Source organism: Musca autumnalis, unplaced genomic scaffold (genome assembly GCF_047663935.1).
Source record: "Musca autumnalis isolate F117 unplaced genomic scaffold, ASM4766393v1 scaffold_1, whole genome shotgun sequence".
NCBI classification, from domain to species: Eukaryota; Metazoa; Arthropoda; class Insecta; order Diptera; family Muscidae; genus Musca; species Musca autumnalis.
Window position 1 is genome coordinate 87019384 of NW_027411644.1, and position 6000 is coordinate 87025383.

The 6000-nt window shown below is 33.2% G+C and overlaps 1 long non-coding RNA gene across 1 annotated transcript in view; it reads right to left on the bottom strand.

Moving 5' to 3' along the window:
- The window catches only part of LOC141390663 (uncharacterized), a 95675-nt gene extending 91203 nt beyond the window's left edge, over nucleotides 1-4472 (bottom strand). The window contains exon 1 of the long non-coding RNA XR_012409436.1: nucleotides 3502-4472. This is a non-coding gene — a long non-coding RNA (uncharacterized lncRNA). The remainder of the gene's footprint in view (nucleotides 1-3501) is intronic.
- Between the last annotated feature and the right edge of the window lie 1528 nt (nucleotides 4473-6000).

Here is a 6000-nt window from a genome sequence, read left to right on the forward strand (position 1 = left end):
TTAGTCTTCGTTGGGGTTATAAAACGTTCCACCTTAAATTTGTAGGAATAGATCCACGTCTTCATATTGCCCCTATAGAACGGTACCTCCCGATTTTTGGTATTTTGAAGGTTGTGGCTTCAATACTCCACCGAAATGACTGAAATTTAGTATTTAGTCTTCGTTGGTCGTATAAAACGTTCCCCCAGAAATTTGTCCGTACAGGTCCACGCCTTCACAAAGCACCCATAGAACGGTACCTTCAGATATTCAGTATTTTGAAGGTTGTGGCCTCAACATCCCACCGAAATGGCCTGAAATTTGGTATTTAGTCGACGTTAAATATATTGGTATAGCTACTAATAATAAGGTTTTTTCCTCTAAAATACTTTTTGTTTTTGGAAATTTCAAATGTAGCGTTCAGAGCCAAACTCATAACTTTCAAAGGCAGCGCTAAGCGTTTGTCATGAAAGCACAACTAAATGGGAAAATCCTCATTGTTGTTGTAAAAACCAAAACAAAAATGCATTTGAAAGAAGAAAAGTTCGAGGACAGCGAAGCCGCTCCACATCCGATATGTTTGAAGAGCCTTTACCGAAGGCGAAACATGCATGTCAAATAGTGGTGGGTGTGTGGGTTCGAATCGTCGGCTTTCCTTTTTCACTTGCATTATAGATCATAAAGCTCGATTAAAAAATTAATACTAAAAAAATGATCGCCTAAAAAAAGGCAAAATTTTCAAAAAAAAAAAAAAAAAAAATTAAAGTGATTCGAGAGCAGGTCTTAAAGTGAACTTATTCGAAATTTTGTGTGGGAAGTATCCGAAGGGGTGGACAAATATAATCCATATTCGAATATTGATCTATATTTGGTAGATATATTAGTATGTGTAAAGTATAGACCAATTCGGTCACTTCCTTCTAGAGTTATCGTCCACACAATGTTTCCGAACATTCTTGAACTTTTGTGGGGGAGGTACCTGAAGGAGTGGACCGATATAACCCATCTTCAAACTTCGACTAACTTTGGACATAATACTACAAAAGCCAAATTTTGGACCGAATCCGATGATCCGTTCGAGAGTTATCGTGTGCTCCAGCCAGACGGACAGACATGGCTAAATCAACTCCAAATTTTCTGAAACGGATTTCGTTCAAACATACTTGGGGTCTAAAACCATTATTTCGAGGAGGCACATTTTGCCCTATGAAATTGTATATACCTCGTTAGCATAAGCGCCGAGGATATAAAAATGTTAGTGGGTGTAGGTCCACATTATTTGTGTAAAAAATGGCGCGATTTTGTGCAAAAATATTTTCACAATTTTAGAAAATACAAGGTTTTTATTATTTTTTAAAATATGCAAATACTTTTAAAACAGAAAAGCGCCGTAGGCGAAAGTATTTTTTAAAAAATCGCGCGATTTTTTACAAAAACATTTTCATAAATTTACTAAATTCAAAGTTTTTCTAAAAAATTGCAAATACTTTTATAAAACTGAAAAGCGCAACATGTGAAAATATTTTTGTAGAAAATCGCGCGATTTGTTTTCAAAAATATTATTGCCAGCGGCGCTTTTCGATTTTATAAAATTATTTGCGATTTTTTAGAAAAACTTTGTATTTTCTAAAATTGTGAAAATATTTTTGTAAAAATAGCTCGATTTCGGTTTTATAAAATTATTGGCAAATTTTCAGAAAAACTTTGTATTTTCTAAAATTTTGAAAATATTTTTGTAAAAAATCGCGCCAATTATGTCAAAAATATTTTCAGCTGCTGAACTTTTCGGTTTTATAAAAGTATTTGCAATTTTTTAGAAAAACCTTGTATTTAGTAAAACTGTGAATATATTTTTGTACAAAACCGCGCGATTTTGTCAAAAATATTTTCGCCTGAGGCGCTTTTCAGTTTTTTTTAAAAGTAGTTTAAGTTTTTAGAAAAAGTTTGTACATAGTAAAACTGTGAAAATATTTTTATAAAAAAATTGCGCGATTTTTCGCCTACGGCGCTTTTCGAATTTATAAAATTATTTGCAATTTTTTAGAAAAACTTTGTATTTAGTAAAGCTCTGAATATATTTTTGTACATAATCGCGCGATTTTTTCAAAAATATTTTCTCATACGGCGCTTTTCGGTTTTATAAAATTATTTGCAATTTTTTAGAAAAAACTTTGTATTTTCTAACATTGTGAAAATATTTTTGTACAAAATCGCGCGATTTTTCAAAAATATTATCGATTGCGGCGCTTTTCGGTTTTATAAAAGTATTAGCAATTCTTTAGAAAAAATGTGTATTTAGTAAAAAAAAAAAATTAGTAAAACAAAAAAATATTTTTGTAAAAAATCGCGCGATTTTGTCAAAAATATTTTCACCTGAGGCGCTTTTCGTTTTTTTTATAGTTGCAATTTTTAGAAAAAGTGTGTATATAGTTTGTATATAAAATTGTGAAAATATTTTTGTAAAAAATCGAGCGATTTTATCAAAAATATGTTCGCCTTTGGCGCTTTTCTGATTTATAAAAGTATTTGCAATTTTTTAGAAAAACTTTGTATTTAGTAAAACTGTGAAAATATTTTCGTAAAAAAATCGCGCGATTTTTTCAAAAATATTATCGCCAGCGTCGCTTTTCTATTTTATAAAAGTATTTGCAATTTTTTAGAACAAATTGTATATTATAAAATTGTGAAAAAATTTTTGTAAAAGATCACACGATTTTTTCAAAAATATTTTCGCCTACGGCGCTTTTCAGTTTTATAAAATTATTTGCAATTTTTTAGAAAAACTTTGTATTTTCTAACATATTATATTTTTGTACAAAATCGCGCGATTTTTCAAAAATATTTTGGCCGGTTTTAAAAAATATTTGCATATTTTTACAAAAACTTTGTGCTTTCTAAAAATGTTTAATATATATTTTTCCTCAGCTACTCTCCAAATCAATTCAAACTGACTTAGAAAGGAGAGTAGAAGTGGTTTCAATATGTTAAAATTATAAAAAAAAGTATAGTCACCAATTAGTTAATTATTACACGCTTCTGTATAAATATCATTGAATATCCTTTTTGCAAATACATATGACTACGAATGAGGATCAATTGAAAATTTATTCCAAGTTGACCTTAACCATATTTTAAATTTTTTATACTCTAATCTGCAAAATTTAGATTCTAAGTGGGTAGGATGGCTTCTTCAATACACATTAAATTATATGGCCAATATTTTTGTATCGATGTATGTGGGTGGCTATAAGTTAAAAATCATCTCTTTTGCCACTTCAAAACAATGATAAACCAAAAAAATATCTTCCCCTGTACCATGTTCGCACAAATATGGAACAGTTCAGGGCCAAGGTATTGAAATCCGTTTAAGGTAACACATACTTATGAGCTAATTGGTACGGGGCTACAAAGGCGATAAGGGGGACCAATACCAATACAAAATTTCCGAATTCCAAGTTCATTTAAGTTTTGAATTATTATTATTTTTTTACAAATATTTTGTTAAAATATCAAAAAAATTACCTTCAATTTTTGTTTCCTCGTTTTTTGTGAATGAAGCACCAAAAATGTTAATCCTTTGCAATTGGGTATTGAAATGTTGTTGTTGTCACAATTGTCACACAGAATTTGCTTGAATTTGTTTGTTTTGTTATTCGTTTTAGTTTAGTCGTAAGAATTTATACATTTAATTGATATTTATTTCAACACTATTTGTTGTTATTTTGGTATTTGAATTACACTATAATTGGATTATATTTGAATTCATTAAATGTGGACCACAATCTAAAATCTGTGCTGAGTCGTTAGGGTTTTTTTGTTTTGTTAAATAATTTTTTTTTTCTTGTGATTGATTGATTTCGTTCGAACTATTAATGCGATGGCCAAACTCTGAAACTGATGCCAAACTCTTGTCTTGATGATGTTGAAAATTGTTGTTGAATGAATCGATGGATGGATGGTATTAACAAATTGAGCAAATAGTCAACGGCGTCAACGGGAAAAAAGAAACAACTCGAAGTTTTATTTTTTTTTCGTCTTCTTCTTCCTTCTCTGTTATTGAATTACCAAATTTTCACAATAGGTTATGATAATGCCCGTTACGAAAACTAGCGTAGCAAAGACTCAAAACGCACACAACAAATATCTCTGAGGGAATTCTGGGTAACTTCGTTTCTATCGAACATTTATTTTCCCCGAAAATTCTTTTCGATTTTTTTTCCGATTTTATTTAATTTTCAAAATACCATACATGACATTAAAAATTTTCGTTTTCGTTTTTTTTTTTAATTTTTTTCTTTCAGTTATACCGAGTTTCTGTTTTGGTTAACGGACGTTCAGAACCTTCCTGTTGGGCTGTTGAAAGCAGACTCAACTCATAATGATCGTGCAAAAACATTGTAAGAGCGTAGGTTTTGAACAAACAACCAACATACGCACACACACATTCTCATAGATCGCGGCATAGTTGTAGTGTTTTTGTTAACGTCCAAGCTGCTACAACATTACGGGGCCAGCCGCGGCCAACAAGCTTTGATTAACCTGTTGTCGTCGTTGTCTGCCTTTGGCAGTGGCAACACACATTTAACGGTTACAGCGCAGCTGTTCTCACACTTACACACCTTCACACTTGGGATGGGATGATGTTTGGGCCACATCACTTGCTGCGACGCAGTTGCTGCCGCCTTCGCTGCTAACCATTCGCTCACACGCACACACTCAAACATTTGATATGCGCACGTGCGCTGGCTTAGTTTTTGTTCGTAGCCAAGTTTAAAACATCAAGCCATCCACATCGCACCACCATCACCACTGTTCGATCGATACCCAAAAAAAGTGTCAATGGTAGTTTTGTTGTATTAATGAAATTGTGTTTACCTTTTGTGTCCGTCCACAAACAAAAACAATAAATGCGACCAACCTGCAACGAGGTAGACAAAATCAATGCAAGAAACAAAAAACAACAAAAACTACAACTGATTAAATGGGGTCACATCAAGTTCAAGTTCATTTACAATGGGAATGGTGTTACATGTTACGAAGAAAAAGAAGAAGAGAAGAAATGCATTTTAAAGCAGCAAAGAAATTAAGAAATCGAACAGAACAAGTAAAACCGGTTCTAATCAGTTTGGGGCTAAGTGGTAAAACCTCCCACAAGTCAATGTTGACGTTAACGTCAATTATGAAAAGGTTGTTAGAGGTTAAGGAGGGTCAACTTTTTAGTGCTCATTGTTGACATTTCGTATGTGCCTTATAACGGGTTACAAGTCAATTCCACCAAATTTTCTTGACCGCTACTAACATAATACTCCTACACAGCAATTAACCCTTTTTATACCCTCAGCTTTTATGCTATTGAGGCTATATACACTTTCATACGGGCAAAATGTGCCTCATCGAAATAATGGTTTTAGACCCCAAGTATGTTTAGACGAAATGTGTTTCAGACAATTTGGAGTTGATTTAGCCATGTCCGTCCGTCTGTCTGTCTGCTGGCTGTAGCGCACGACAACTCTCGAACAGATCAACCGATTCGGTCCAAAATCTGGCCTTCATAATATTTTGTCCAAACTTACATAGTTTAAGTTCGAAGATGGGTTATATCGGTCCACTCCTTCCGGTACCTCCACCACAAAAGTTCGGAAATGTTCGGAAAATTTCTGCGCACCATAACTCTTGAAGGAAGTAACCGATTTGCTCCATACTTTACACATCTTAATATATGTACCAGATATAGATCAGGTTCGAATATGGACTATATTTGTCCAGTTCATCCGGTACCTCCCACACAAAATTTCTGATAAGTCCACTTTAAGACCTGCTATCGAGTGACTTTGATTTTTGTTGAAGCAACTTACATTCGCTGCCTCAATTACGATGGTAAAAGTTTTTTTCAGGGACAAGTCCATACTTCTTGAGAAAACAGCCCGAAGGGTGTAAAAAACCCCTGTGGCACCCCCATGGTATATGTCGGTTCATTCCTTCAAGTATCTTCTCCGCAAAACTTTTGAACTTTAATCGTAA